Source organism: Apteryx rowi, unplaced genomic scaffold (assembly GCF_003343035.1).
Source record: "Apteryx rowi isolate R43461 unplaced genomic scaffold, aptRow1 scaffold_89, whole genome shotgun sequence".
Lineage (NCBI taxonomy): Eukaryota > Metazoa > Chordata > Aves > Apterygiformes > Apterygidae > Apteryx > Apteryx rowi.
Window position 1 is genome coordinate 1,386,658 of NW_020451193.1, and position 16,630 is coordinate 1,403,287.

The window sequence follows — 16,630 nt, forward strand, 5'->3', positions numbered from 1 at the left end:
CTCTTGAACTATTTTGCTCTGTGCTTGCATATGAAATTTAAGTTAACAGATAGGATGTAGAAAGTAAAGTTCATTACTTTTTCAGTTCAAAGTAACCATAACATCACTTACCTAAAGATTGGTCTTTGGAGATGCTTTTTCTTGATTGAAACACAATCATCCATTTAAAGGAGGAAAAAAGACTTCTTCCAGCAAATAACTCCAAAAAGCCCAGGCAGTAATCTGGAAACTTGTTCTTAGCTACTGTGCTGCAGAGAGCACACAGAATGGTATTTTGGTGCTGGGGGAAGCTTCCCTCCCTCTCTCTGACAGTTGAGCAAAAAAGGGCCATAGAGGCCACATAAGCCAGGCACGTCCGTGCACTACCAAACTGTGCAGGCTGTGCAAAAGCACTGGAGTCAAGTTGATCGAAGCACGGAATAGTACTGGATTCCTTTCAACTGTGCAAGAAAAAAGGGAAGCTTTGCCAAGTGCTACCCAGGTAAAAATTTGTTAGATTATTCCAGCCGTGAGAACACTTCTTACACATGCTGGTCAAAGTCTTGAATGCAGAGTCACTCTCTCTCTCTCTCTCTCTTTAAAACACACTGTTCTGAGACTCAACTTTTTTTTCTTCAAAATAAAAGTTGTGCAGCTGTTTCAGCATTCCCATGCGAGTACCTTCAGAAAGTTTGTTCTGGTAAAAGAGCTGTACACAAATTAATGAAGACGGATGGATCTGGTCTGTGAGGTTGGCTCTACTTCAAGAGATTGTAATTATTTTACAATCTGGCTTTTATTCACTCTGGATGATGTGTGGATATAACTAGGCAAATTAAAGCACTGCTCATAATTTTTAGCATTCATAACCTAATAACCTACAGTTGGCTGAAGCAGAATATGGTGTTTGCAGCTGGTATAACCAAAACTACATAAAACAAACCAATGCTACATTAGTGAGGAAAACAAAAACGACCAAATTCAGATAGTGGCAGTAGCAAACCATTACTGTTTGCAAGAAAAAATCTCAACAGAAATTCAAACTCAAGAGCTTACTCTGACGTCACGTGAACATAAATCAGGAAGACTTCAACCAGAGTGAACAGAGGCTGTAAAGAAAGCTGTAAAGCCGCAGTGGCTCACCACGGTTCTGGGTGAACTGAGAGCCACGAGTGGTTCAGGTGAGATGCCATCTCCTGGGCACCTCCAGGAGCAATAACAAAGCTGTGCTGCCGCTGGGCTTGACAGTAACAGGAAACCCAGCTACAGCAGCAGTAAACCAGCACCTCAACATCAGCATATGTGTAGCTGTACACCCTGGCTGTGCCCTGGAACTGCATGCCACCTTCCTGCAAAGGAAGGAAAGGCTCTGCTGCCGGTGTTTCTTCCCTATGATCCAGTACTGAGGCTCCCTTTCAACTTGACTCTTAAAATGCACTTGGTAGGTGTCATAACACTCTTGGCTAGGTGAAGCTTTTAATGTGTGACAAGTAGGATCAGGAAGGTTGGCCATCCCCTGAAATTGCATTAGGGGATGGAGGGAGAGCAGAAGAGTGCTAAATTTCCAYGTTCAAGTATACAACACTGCCAAAATCAAATTACTTTTGAGGGACATTATAAATTAGCAAAAAAAAGGGACAAGTTAAGTAATACTGAGATCTGTCTTAGGCTGTATATGACTAAGAAAATTAATATTACATTATGCACAATTTTTTATGAATTTCACAAAATTTCCATGAACTAACAATATGTAACAATCAGACACATAACATTATTCCAGCAATAAATATTTTCACAATCACAGTAAAATTTAGCAATTTAGTAGATTTTACTGAAATGGGTCAAATCTTTTCCTAGATCTAATATCTATTGCTTATAGAACAGAGTGATAGTGTAAAGTTTGGTTAGCCTAGAAGGACCCAGAAACTGATCCCCACACTATGTAAAATTATTTTCCTGACCCAACCACGGAGCAATCAGCTAATGGAAAAATGATCAGACATCCATCACCAGCTATTTTTTGTTAATCCAGTTTCACCCTGCCCACCCTTCACTTCACTAATTTGAGAAGTAAAGAGGAGTACATCTTCATCACAGATTAGTTTTTGCCAAGATCTTGAAGATCTTGAGGATCTTTGCTCAAACATATGCAGTGTTTAGAAAATGAAGAAGTTTTAACGTTGAAATATTTTTTAAAGCCTTTCAGATAGTCATGATCTTGTTGCCTGTCAAGATTCACATTTTTTTCTATGTAGTTTTCTTCCTCTGATTTCAGCTTTTCAAAACAATCTTCTGCTTTTTGAAGTATGTTAAATCACTGTCTACAGACCCAGCAGATCACTGAAAAAACTTCCCTTTTCTTTCTTTTTCACATTATGTGTATAGGACAGTTGTGTTTTCTGTTATTCAGAAGGACTAGCTGTAACTCAGGGCAAAGAGCCTGATATCTTCAGAGAGTTTCTAGAAAAAAAATCTACAAATTCTCAGTGAGAGCTATACTAAATATGTTATTTTCCAATTAACTCCCCACCCTTTCATTTAGCAGTTTTACCAGTCCTGAAAATAGTAAACACTTTAAAAGTAATTTTTTCTGGGCCTAGTGCAGTGAATATTGTTGTTTATGGGACTTCAATTCAAGCATGGAACTGAAGAAAGTATTATCTGGGGGAACTGAAATTCCTCCAGTGTGGTTACTCTGGATACAAGGAATTGACAGCTGTTTAAAAAAAAGAGAGAGAGAGAGAGAGAGAGAGAGAAAGAAAATTTTAATATAAAATGGTAACAGAACTTTGTTTTAATTACACTGTTTCATCTTCCAAATAGCTTTTTTGTCCATTTAAAGCCACTGAAACTTTTCCTATAATATCAAGAAATCAGTTCTTCATGTAGAAAAAGTATTTGCACAACTTCTTCAATAAAGGGCATTTCAGAAAAATGTGACAGGACTATTTGAAGCCTAAATCCCACTAAAATTACTCCTATCTTGTTCAGTGGAAAAACACAAGTAAAATTAACCAGCATGTAACTTTTTGCAGATTACAGTACTGGGGTATAACAATGCAGTGATATTAGTTAATCATACGACATACTCAGATCAGATACACTGAATGGATGCATTTTTATTAGAATGAGTAAGCCTTTTTCATGAAAGCATTATCAGAATTTTAAAAAATCCTCTATAGATAATCTTCACTTTATTTCTTGCCTCAGACTAATCCTTTCAGCAGAAATTAGAACGGTAAAAAACTATTTAAATAATGCCCTAGAGATCTCTTATTTAATTTGCCAACACTGGATGAAATTCAAGCAGAAAACTCCTGAATTGTTTGTTTCCAATTTTTTTCCAATTATCATTGCTATTGTTTGCCCATCACAACCAATGACCGCTGCTCTTTCTGCAAGCTATTGTTCTTTCTATAAGGAAGCTATTTTTATTTCATCTCCCATGCATAAGTTCATGTGAAAGCAGACTTTTTGGACCAAAAGCATGTAACACCTTACTATTCACAAAACCTGAGCTTGACCAACCTCAAGACCTATAGCAATAGGCAAGTGATTTGATATCTAGTACTATTTCTTAATCCAAATGACTGCATGTGAACTAGAGCCCAAAATACTCTTACCCTATTTGCTTTAATTTCATAATGATCTGTAGCTTTCTGCTAAAAGTCTAGAAATGTAATTACTTTTCCTACTTTAATTTCAAACCTATGGGCAATTAATATGGTAAATTTAGGAAGCAGTAACCTGTATGTGCCTAAAAAACAGACTATCTATTCTTTCTGACTAAAATACCTACTGACAAATTAAGATTGCTGGTCAGGGCTAAGAGCACATCTACCCCAATAGACAGATAGATGGGTGGGAGATCCAACAAAAATGGAGGACAGAGAAACTCCAAATGATTGGCCAACCACATATGGGAGAAAGAAACAGTCTTTATGAAACTGCTGGAATATAAGTGAGAAAAATAATTAGTAAACTGTACTGGAAGAGTAGTGGTTCTCTCAAAGTGGAAAGATAATTTATCTAGGAAGCTCTCTGTCCTGGGGCCAGCACTATTCAATGTTTTCTTCAATGACTTGGATGGAGATACGTTATATACTTAGTCCATCACAGACAATATTTGACTAGTATGTTCTTCTGACAGCTGTGTAGGTCAGTCTCAATTCATTTCTTTGTGCTGACATCAGCAAAACCCACTCTGAAACTTAACCTAATGGCTTCTCTGTGCTTGAAAACTAGGCAGTACTGGAGATAACTGTGACTTATTCAGAATCCAGATAGAAAAGCTGGCAAACATTACTGGTTCTATTGTAGTGCATGTGGTAAAGCTCTGTGCAARCAGTTGTGCGGGTCTTTAAGATCTGGCTTCCCTTTTCACCTCTCATTTGTATGAATATTTATAAAATTGCTTTATTCTCCCTCTTGCTTTCCCTGTTTACACATGCAYGCAAACAAAGCACAGAAGCTTATGTCAATGTCATCGTACAGGAGATTAATTTCCCTGCAAAGACTTTCCTGCTCAGACTGGAGCACAGGAACTAGGTTTAAGAGGCTTCCCAGGCCTTTACTTTTGCTTTTATATTTTAACACATCTAAAGATTTCTAGGAAAGCTCTAAGCAAATAAGTGAAACTGTTCCACAGAAAACCCAGTGGCACTGCTTTCTTTTATATCCCTACACGTTCTCTTTACAAACATGCTCTTGCATTTTTTTGATCAGAGAATCGTATTTTATAAACCTATGTCTCCCTGCCTGATATTCCCAGTGAATATCCTACTGGTCCCTTCGTTTTTCAGGGCTTCTTTGGATCTGTCATCATCTGCAATATTCCAGAAGAAGACCTTCTCTGCTCCTGCAGGAGCACCTCCAGAAGGTGACTCATCCAACATGTCTTAAACATGAAATGGTGCCCTTTGATGGTAYTTTTCTTTCACTGTCCTTTACAGAAGAGAAGACTAGACCCTTAAACAGCTAGCTTAGATCAGAGGGCAAGTTCACTGGAAATTATAATATATTGAACCTAAAAGATATCTTTTTATAAAAACAGTAGCATTAGTCAATCTTCAAAGTAACTAAAGATATAGAATTATCCTTTACAACAATGACTACAACAGCTTCTAGAATCCTGCTACATGACCGTGAATTTAACAACTTTTTCTGACCAAGAAATAACGAATAGTATTGGAAGAAGAAGCATCCTGGTTGCCACAAGACTAACTAGTTGTTGAAGTACAGGCTGCAAGTCTAGTAGCATGAGAAACAGAAGTCCAGAGTCCAGACTGAACAATATACCATAAAATATATGCCCATAGATAGATAGATAGATAGATGGATAGATAGATAGATTGATCGAATAATCGATCTATGGAGATATCTATGATATATATATAGATCTAGCTAGCTAGCCATAAATATATATCAGAAGTTGACGATACCAAAGAACACTGTCTCACGAGGACATTGCTTGTCTAGGTCAATACAACTCTTCTGAAGACCAYGACTAGTATCAGAGTCATATTTATTTGATTCTACTTAGTATTATCAGGATTTTATTCTTGGCATCTTTAGTGAAGAGGAAAAAAAAGGAGGGGGGGAGAAATGGGAAGAAGAAAGAAATTCCTTTGGGATATAAGATGCTAAATTAGTACTGAGATACACAAGTCAAACTTGGCATTCTTTGGTTTTGAGCCAGTGCCATATTATTATTGGCCACTGTGGATGGAATTTCTGTCTTTATTGGAAAACATTGTAGTTGATTTGCTGTGTGCTTTCTAAATGCATAAATATAACAGCAACTATATACCGGACAATAAAGCAACTTCTGAGTAAGCACACTGTTATTCTTCAAGGGGGAAAAGTGGTAACAAAATGCCCTGTACTGATAAGATACAGAATATTAGTAAAAATAGTGGCTAACTTTTTAAAGATATTAATTAAAAATGACAGCTACTTTATAAAAGATATTAATTAAAATGTATGTGACAGTATAAATATTTGGTATAATTCTTAAAGATAGCAAAAAAATAGTTTAGAACTATCTCCAAATTTATCCGGAAAGGAAAGCAGGAGTAACTTGTGGCATGTTAAGAATGGCTGTTGGACAGCTGCAGGATCATGACCAAAAGAATTTCTCTGCTAAACTGCAGTTCCCCAGGGAAAATATATGAACATTTAATAGGACAGAGACTATACTAAAAGGAATCAGAAGAGACATGGTAGATGGTGGCTGTTCACTTGAGCTRTATTTGATGAAGAAAGAAGTTCTTAAGAACTTACGGAAGTTATGAAAGTTATGAAACTTAACTGTGTCTATTTTCTCTACATACAATGAAAGCTCCCATTTGAAAGATGTGAATAAAGAGGCAAGAATTTATTATAACAACCTATCCACTACAYAGCTTATTCTTCTTAACTAGGGTTCAAATCTAGCTTTACCCTTCCGTGTAGGTGGGGATGTTTTGCCAGAGTAGGAATTTCAAGCGAGCTTTTAACAACCATCAGTCATGTATATTAGAGAAACAATTGCCAGAGAGCTGAAAGAATTGAAGGCCTGTTCTGACTAAGGGTATATGAAAAATAAAGCATAGTTTTTAATATTTTTTTCAGGCAATACTGCTTCTGATACACTGATAAGATTTTTTCCCGTTTTTTATTTTGAAGGTGTTTTATATCACTACCTTATATCATTGTCTCAAAGTCCAGCTATTTCTTAGCTCTCTGGAACTTCATTTTCATTGGCTAAAAAACTCTGGCCTATGTGCAGTTACTGACATTTTCTGGTTTTCATCATTAGCTTTCTGGCATCCAGTCTGGGAGAAATGGCAACTATCTGGAAGTACACACACAAGCATTCCCCTAGAGTATTGGCATTGTCTGACAGTTGTTACGGTGTCTTTTTTATCAACTATTTGTTCTTTGGTCACATTGTCATTATCCACAGGCCAGATACAAAAGAAGYTGCAATAGCAGAAACTCTGCAGGTGATTATGTATCTTCTTACAAGACTCCTTCTTTGAAATGGCATCACTAATAATACCAGAGCATTGCTTTCTGATTCCAAAAATTACTTTTAAATAACAGTTTGCCTGTAGATGTCTTGAAATCTGACATTCTTCATTTTAAAGTTTTACAAATAGTGATAAATGAAGTACAGAGTTCAGCTCTACCCTAGGATAATGTAATATGGCCATACACAAAAAGATGCCTTGTGCATGACTCAGAAATCTATTATTCTAACGTAATAACATTTTGATCAACCTTATCTTTCCATTACAAAGATATTCACAAAACATAATGCATACAGTAATGATCTGTTTGGTTTTTTTTTTCATTCTGCCTAGATTCTATTATGGCCCTTGCAATGCACAGTACTGGTTTTCAAAGACAGGAAGACTGCACAGATTTTATATCTTTTATTTTACATATAAATTATTCATATTATTTTCCTCCTAATACCAAGCCATCATCTTCCCTCGCCACATACACACATAGACTTCAACCCAGTTCTCTTACTTCTGATATATTTTTATTTACTATGATAACATCTGTGTGCCATCTTCCACAGTTACCTAGGGATATGACTCACATTCTCTGTGACTACTGTAAGGCCATCCCTAATTCCAGGAATCTTTCCCCTTTGTAAATACTGCATGCAGCACTTATGCTTGATACTTGTTCTTCACAGCAGCACTACTAGTGACAGAAGACTGGGAAGTTTCTCTCTTCTATCAATACTTCAAAGAGACCCAGAAGAAACCTCCACCCGTGGGCCACAGCAGCAGCACTTTCCAGAAGCAGGAGCTCTCTCAATATCAAATTCAGAGAGGAAAAATATCGTTAACAAGCAAAGCAGAAACTCAGATTTTTTTTGTATATCAAATGTTTCTACCTCTCTCCCCAACAAAGTTAATTCTTACTTACTATGACTGAAGTATCTAAAATGGGACTCCCTTGAGAACTGTASCCTAGGTTTGAGAGGAATCTTTGGAACATATCTCAAATGCATTAGCTTATTTGTTTTAAAAGATTATGTGTGCAAGTATGACCAAGAATCCTTCAGCCTCCTGCTGGAGAAAGTGAGCACAGTTACACAAGTGTGGGAAACATATAGTGTATTTTCCCACTGAAATCACTGCTAAGGATCCTCAAGGAGGGTTCAGTACTGTGTTTGTGTTTAGGACCTGTTACTCCTTTCAATAAATTTCAACAATCAGATAATCTACAGTGGATTAGCTGGAATATCCCTTATCAACTTTTTTTTTTTTTTAATAAAAACAGTGCTCAAATGTAGTTCAGTGCTCACCCTTTTCATCAGGGCTCAAAAGTTTGGAAACAACGTAAAATAAAAAGGACCTGACTGAAGAAGGTTAAACATACCAAACGTTACAGTTTATAAACAATGAATGAGTCATGGTTTCCTGCAAGCTCTTTGCCTGGAGTTTTTTTCTTTTTTCCCTTCCTCATAAAAATATATCTTTCTTCATTCATACTTTCAAAATCTCATTTCAGAAAAATCAATTTGAAAACTGTAATCGAACCACAAACTGCAAAAGAATTGAATACATATTCTTTTTGTACAATAATACACCTGACTTCCAGGATCTGGCAAACTAATTTTGCTAGTTAAATTCTCTGTGGTCTTTGAATGTGGGTACAATATAATTGGCTTTATTACTCATGCATTTATTTTACATGTGAATTTAGTATACATGTAAGGTGCTATACTACCAGCCTCAGAGAACGGAGCATTTTTCTTATCCACTAAAAAGATAAAGCATTGAAAACTTTGCTACATATGGCTTGTAGGTGTACCTGGACCCCAGAACAGGTTGATATTTTTTAGATGGAAGTTTTAAAATTGAACAAAAAGCAACAAAGAACAGTACTTTTAATGAAAACTGTGTATTGATATCTCTCATGAAACTGTCAGGTTTAACTGTTATTAAACTTTTTTCATGAGTCACTACTGAATAGTTAATTAAAACCCCATATTCAGTTAGAAAAAGGTTTTCCAGTATAATTTTTTTTGTTATTAAAACTGGAGAATGAGTGTGTTTTCCCACTCACCCCCCAACAGTGTCAATTTTGTAGCTCTTATTAGAATTCTACCACTCAGTTCCACTCATCCCTCAATTCATCCCATCTTGTTCTTTCTGTAGAACTTGCCAAAAAACATGCTGAGTTGTGTTATTTGTTATGATTCTGGATTATATAATGTGGGCACTTTCTGATTAGAATCAGAACTGACAATCTAAACTAATTTTATGTAAACCACTGAACTCTGGGTAACACAATTCAGATGTGAATCATTAATGCAAAGATGAAGGATTCTTCTTTCAGGTCCCATGAGCCTCACGGTTCCCCTTAGTCTGAAATATTGTGTCTTTTCCTCATCTTTTTTCAAATTCTTATGACCAAAGCAAAAGTTGCCATTGCATTGTGCAATGCAGTGGTTATTTTAACATAGTTTCTTCTTTGACATGAGTGTGTTACACAATAATTTGTTTTCTTGCTCCTATCTATTAAATGTTTAGAACTTGTGATTAATTTTTATCTCATTTTTATAAGTATCAAAATCARCTCTCCACTAATGCTTAATATACAGCTTTCCCCTTAATATGAAATCCATATTCTCAACAGCTTTTGAATACCACTGCCACAAGCACAGTAAGCTGCTTTTGTTACACATTATTGGCAAGCAGTAAAGCATAATGAGACTAATTTGAAATTAATGATATAAATAGCCCAGTAGCAGGTTTTTAATTATCTTATAGCTGAATTTATAATTAAGCATAGAGATCTGTACATTCATTAATGCTACTCTGCTACTATGCTGAAAAGACAAGCTAGAACTGGAATTAACATGTCCAAGATAACAATATGCAATCCAGGCAAACGACAGGTAACAGATACCACTGCAGGTAGAGCAAGCTGGTTTTTCTGCTGAAACCTGGTGGGTGTTCCGTGGGGAATGTCAAGCATTTAATGGCTCTTCTATTATCAGGCTTTTATTTTGTCCATTATTCTATGCTTTTGAATATTCAGACCAGAGCACTTGGTACAAGAATTAAACTCATGCACTTAGAAAAAAGAAATATATGACATGTATGGTCATGTGACTAGTTCTAACTGACGAACACAGGCCCAGCTTGGAACACTGAACATCACCAGTTAATTAAAATTAATTCACACAGTGAAACAAACTTATATGAACTCAGTACTTCCCACCATGAGTTATATTCAACTCACAGATATTTTAAAAAACACGGAGCCTCTTATTCACACCAGGGAGAAGTTGCTATAACATCAGTATAACATCAGCATTAATTGCATGATTAACTCACTCTCAATTCGGTCCTCAAAGAGCAAGAGGAGCTATATTCATTAAACAAGCTGTCTGTGCAAAACCATATACCCCGTACAGTTATCCCTATCTAATCAAGACATCTGCGGTGGAAAATAAAAAAAGTAATTGGAGATAATATTAGAAAGGAACAACTCCTATTCCATTAAAGAAACAGGTTTTAGTGGATCTTGAAGTAAACCTATGGGAAAACACACTCTCCATAGAGGAATTTTAACCCCCCCAGGAGCCCTGAACTTGGACAACACCTGTAAGATTTGCTTCCAGAAATATTAGCAAAGCCCATTCACATTTCTCAAGAAGTGAGGAATTTACATAAGAAGAATACGATCCCTAAAGATAACTAACTTTCCTCATAACCAGTCAGTAGTATAGCTCACAGACAGGAATGCTAAACAGAACAGCCACTAGTATTACTACCCCTCAACATATAGCACAGCACTCGGCACTTAGCTTGGTGCCTTCTCCAAGCCTTAGACTGCAATAACACATGGGTCAAATCAACCTTCTAGTAGCCAGGCCTCACCTGTCAACATTTTGTGTCTTGCTTCCAAACTATGCAGAATGAGCTTGCGTCCTTTCYTCTGATACTGCTGCTCAGTTTCTTGAAGCTTCTTGCTTTAACTTTTTTGATATTAGATTCAGATAGCTGCTCCTTTTCTTTAACCGCAAATGAGTTTTATTTGAAGAACCACACAATATTTATTGCAAAGGAAATAAGCAAATTGTTTAATGCCATCACAGTAAATTAAAGACTTTAAATTTAATGACCATATAATGATTCTGGTTTGCTATAGTGAATGGCGTTCCTCTGCAGATACAGGTAATCAAGAAAGTATATAGCAATGGTGAGCATTTAAATAGCATGTAAAATGAAATGAGCATATTATAATTAATGACTACATGGCAGGTACTAAAACTTAATTGTTCACTGATCAGCCCTACTTACAGAGCATTTGGAACATTTATGAACCTGGTTTTCTCCCTGACTCTATACAAGCAAGCATCTGTGTCCACATGACTTCTGCCAGCAAAATGTCAATTAACATTAAGCATTTTTCTCACATGGATCAATGCAATGTTATTTAATTATACCTTTATCCAGATTAGTTATATGAATAGCTCTATAGTTATATACCCTTCGACCCTCATGAAATGATTCTTGCAGGGAGACTGTAGGCACCAACTGAAAAACCATGATGCAGAAAAACTTTCCACAAAAATATAGCCTAAGGAAAATGTTATAGGGTACTTAGGTCTACTTTTCTAAAGCTGTTTTGGCATGATCGTTTTTAGGGGAAAAAAACCAGGGAAAACATGGAAAAAGAAAAACTAAAATAGCAGGAATATGTATCTGTATAAAAACAGGTTGTTTTCTGCTTCTCATAACTTCTGTTTTTCATATTCCTGTGTCAACCACTTTGTTTATGTTAAAAGGAAGATATTTCTCTGGTGTGGGGAACCATATTTTCAGGGCAGTTTTCATGAGTGAGTTCAAACAGTTACTGTGTTGTGCAGATGCTCATGTTACATAGCCGGGATGTGGGATAACGATGAAGCAGACTTTCCAAGTGGCTGGGGGTGTCAGTAGCAAAAAGAATTAAGAAAATAACCTGACTGAAAGAAGGAAGCCATTAAAAGCTCCAGCAGAGCTGAGGCTCTTTGGAAACACAAGAAGTAGTTGTAGATTTAAATAATGCTTCACTGGTCTTTCCAAGCAACAGCTGTCAGCAGTGAGACAATATGCCAGAAAGTAGCTTTAGTTCTTACAATAACTGGTTCTGATGCACTTCACATTCTCAATAGTTTCCTATTACATCAGGTGAGGACTCTAACTAGGAAACTGTATTGCAGATGCTGAAGAAAATTGTACTCCAGCTAAAGCTGAAAATTTGAAAACTGCAAAMAAATATCCTTGAAAAGAGTGAAAAACAGAAGATTTATTCATTCATTGACAAAAATATGTAGTCYGAATCTCTGATAAAAAACAAAATATGATGGCGAACCCTGTCAAAAATCTCAGAATGATACTACTGAGAGATTTTATATCTGCTCCTGACCAAATAAACTGTAAATTTGCAAATGGCAATACTGCTTTACTTGCAGATTTGCAAATAAAGAATGTTTTGTGCTCCCAATTGACATTGTGAATATTAGAAAGGACAAAATCTCCTAAGCCAAAAGCTGTGGAGAGCATGTAAAGCTGAAAATCAGAATTCACAAAAATAGTATTTTGGAAGCAACACAAACAAGGCAAGACAGTGGCCACCGTTTGGAAAGAGATGCATTAATTGCAGTAGTTAGATCACTTTGAAGGAGTAAACAAGTGGTGGCAGAGATTATATCTCCCAGCATGATATTTTACCTATTTCATAACAGCAGAACACTGCTGACTTCTGTTCAAGTTTGTGATTACGTTCTGGATCCTTTTCTGTGGAACTGCAGCTTAGCTAGTTGTTCCCCATCCTGTGTTTGTACAGCTGATTACTGTTGCCTAAGTGTGGCAAAAGTCTGGCAAGAGCATTATGTTTTTTTAAACCATATCCATCATTTTGAATTCTAATTTTGCTTTCCAGTGTATTCTAAGCTCTTGCAGTAAATTAATAACACTCCAAACTCTTGATCAGAAATGGACCTATGATGGAGTACTTCAGAGCCATGGACACATCTTTTAATTCTGACAATAAGCCTTTCATAATTCTTTGCCAAAATTAGTTTTCCAACGTAATTCTTAGAAACTTCCTCTGAGCCCTAACAGGAATTACATGGATGTGTTTCTCAAGAAACCATACAACAAAAGAGGTGATGAATAAGTGACTATTCACAGTGACAACTACAGAGGAAAAAGTAGGGCTAAAAGGCAAAGACTCCACACAGGAAACAGACTGTACACATTCTAATTTCAACCAACTATTATCAAAACCACACTTTCAAATTTGCAGGAAAATAGCCTTCCATCAGTAACTGCTGTGAGCAATGACCCTTCATTAGACTCTTATCTAAACTGATATTGATCACAGGTTAACTATAGTTGGGACAAAAACATTTTTGCCAACTGTATGAAACCATCTTGGAAATCACATACTTCACAAGTGGGAAGTGCATTATCCTCACTGTATTTCTTAGACTAATCCAACAGTATGACATTGAGATGACATCTGAATATGCATGAGACAACTTAGATTTTAGCCTTATAGAGATTTAGCACGTTATTTATTGCTAATAGTGCACAAAGCCTTGCTTATGCTGTGTTGATGGTGAAAGCTGATCACTTCACAGAACGTCCTCTGTTGCCTGAAGTGGCAACTGGTTATTCTTCCTTCTTGTACAAATGCAGACAGTGTGGAGTGATAGATAAGCCTCTGGGCTAGGACTTAAGAGCCTTGAGCTTTTGATTAGTTTATTGATTGGACAGGTCGCTTTCAACTCAGACTAAGTTTCAACCCTGGGAGCTAATGAAACTCCTTTCCTGCAAAAGGTGCTTTGACTTTTACAGATTAAAATGCTTTGCAAGAACTACATATTCCTTTTTTGTTTGCTGTTTCTGCTATATCAGGTATATTTTCTTTTCTATTTCAGTGACTTTTTAGTATTAGTTTCCTTTCAAAGTCTGTTTCCCATGCAGTAACATCTAACAATATCTTTTTCATCCTTCTTATGTATCAGATGCTTTAGCTTCATATAGATGTTGTCAACTTGTGCATATATAACTTACAATTTTTCATTAGCAGTTTCCACAAATTCAGTATGTCCTTTGGTATAAGCTTTAGGGAACTGCTTTAAAGCAACAAAAGGCAAATATCATCTTGTCCTCAAGGTTTCTGCTTTTTTCCAAAACCACACTTAATATTTGTAATACTGCAGCAATTTCCTGCTGGTGCTTTGATCCAAGAACATCATGAGCTATGCAGGTGGTTTCTGTCACACCATCATTCATATTTTTGACAGATTTGGAGTCTGCATAATATTCCCTGATAAATTTCTTAATGTGATCTGTGCCAGGAAAGGAAAGCTTATGTTCTGCCAGCTTGCTGACAAACTCCATCTATGATATCAGACTTTTGCTCAGTCAGTAATGCAAATAAACTTTCAAATCACAGTGAGAAATACTGAAGAACCTTGCATTAGAAGAGAGCTGCTACACTTGACCAGGCTGACTTGTCAAATCACAGGGCTGTRTATAATTTGTTTCATGATCATCATCTTTTTTTTTTTAATAGAAGAATATCTTTAAATGAGTCTGGAGTTAAGCCAAATTACTTACTCTCTCCCATCAGCACGGCACAATTTTTCAAGTTAAGCAACATGACAAGGAAAGGAATATTGTGTGTCAATAATCTCCCTTAAATTGAAGCCATAAAAACAGGGTTGGGAGTATCCTGCTTAAAGGACTCTTCACTAACAACATTGACTCGGGGTGAGAGGAAGGAGGAAGAGTACTGAAATTTTACAAGTCAGCCAGGAGAACAGGTCCAGGATATAACTATTCTGGATTGTAAAGAAACACGTAGAAACACAGGAGCTATTCAGAGCTCTTCCCAGTTATAWACTTACTCTAACAGAGAATTGAAATGAAACCTACTTTAACTGCTAGCACTTCTTGATACTAACAAAATTAAAAAGACAAATCCATGTAAGACTCTAAATTGAACACCACAATGCATGAAATATCCACTTATTTGTTTTCCTGATGTAAAAGTACTGAAATGTGTACACTTTGACACAATCCTGCTAGATAGACAATATATTATTCATGCTGCAACCTATATTGAAAGCTGCAACCTATATTGAAAGACTGTTTTGTCCTACCAAAATTAATCTGCCGCTGGGCATACTGGTTGAAGGGATTTAGAGGGATAATGTGGTTTAGGACCATTCCTATAACCACCAGTTCTGGGGAGTTTTAGGTCTTCTCCCTCCCTTATTACTTCCATTAAAGTCATTCTCTCCTCACCACCTGTCTCTCTTAGAAATTCTTTTATTACACACCATTTGATTCCTCCATTTTTGCTAGTACCCCAGCATGGAAAAAATAAATACTAAAATACTAAAATAATAGCATTTACCTACTGAGTAAAGATTTTTCACTAATGTAGCAGTTGTTCATAATACCTTGGAAAATTTTTCATTTTAAAACAATTTATTATAGCCATTTGTTTGCTGTGATAGTACGCGGTTCCCAGTGGTAGATAAAGACATCACTGTACCAGGTGCTATACAAACAGAATGAAAAGCTGATTCCTTCCCAAAGGGGATCTCACAACATAAGTTAGTTATCTGAGAAATGAGCACACTGATATGTTACCAAGTCTGAATTTTGTTCTAAACATTCAGCAGTGATTGGTGAAAATGAATTCGCATCCTACAGTAGTTTACTTGTAGGCAGAATCAATTATGCTTTGAGTCATTTTTATGAGGTTCAATACACAGAGAAATTACAACTATACCAGGTTAAAATAAGACTCCTTGTTTGTTTATAGACAAATGCCAGGGAATATTTATAGGAGTGAAAGTAACAAACTCTTTGCTTAAAATGAGATAATAGCTATGCAAACCAAACACTGAATATAATTATTGAATATCCGATGTCTCAGTTCCAACAGTGAACAAATGAGGTGGGACTGGTCTCACACTTTGAGAGCCAGCTTCCAATAATGACAGATACTACAGCTAAACAGGCTAACATACCTTCTTTTGTAAAGCAGCTAGCCTAACTTCAACATATACAATTTTTACACAGATATGAAACATTTCTTGCAGGTTATTCTAAGAAAGGCAGCCCTGAGAGTCCTGGAAATCAGTATCATTTCCTGCTTAAAACACAAAGCTGTGCTGCTTTAATTTTTTAGTTGATTAGGTTGAAATGATAACTTTCTGAAGTTACAGTAATATTTAGCACATCTTTAAAGGGTGCAAATAGATAATGAATGGTGATTGCAGTGAAATTACACAGGAAGTGATGAATCATTTTATACTCTCTTGCTGGTCTTATTTTAAAACCAAGATCTTGGAGCTTATCCTCATTTTATTCTGGGAAATGTCCAAAAAGCTGTAGCGTATTTTTCTAGACCAAGGGTTAAAACAGACACACAGAAAAATGTAACAGAAAAACAACTGCTCAAAAAGAGAAAAAGAAAGAGAGAAAAGCCAATGACAACAAAAGTCCAAGATCTTCTAGAGATGTAGCCTGAGGTTCCTCTTTAACTGTCAGAATATTCAACTTTCCACAATTAGCACAGGGAAAAAGGTGAAATAAAGTTCTAGAAAAAATGTCAAACATGC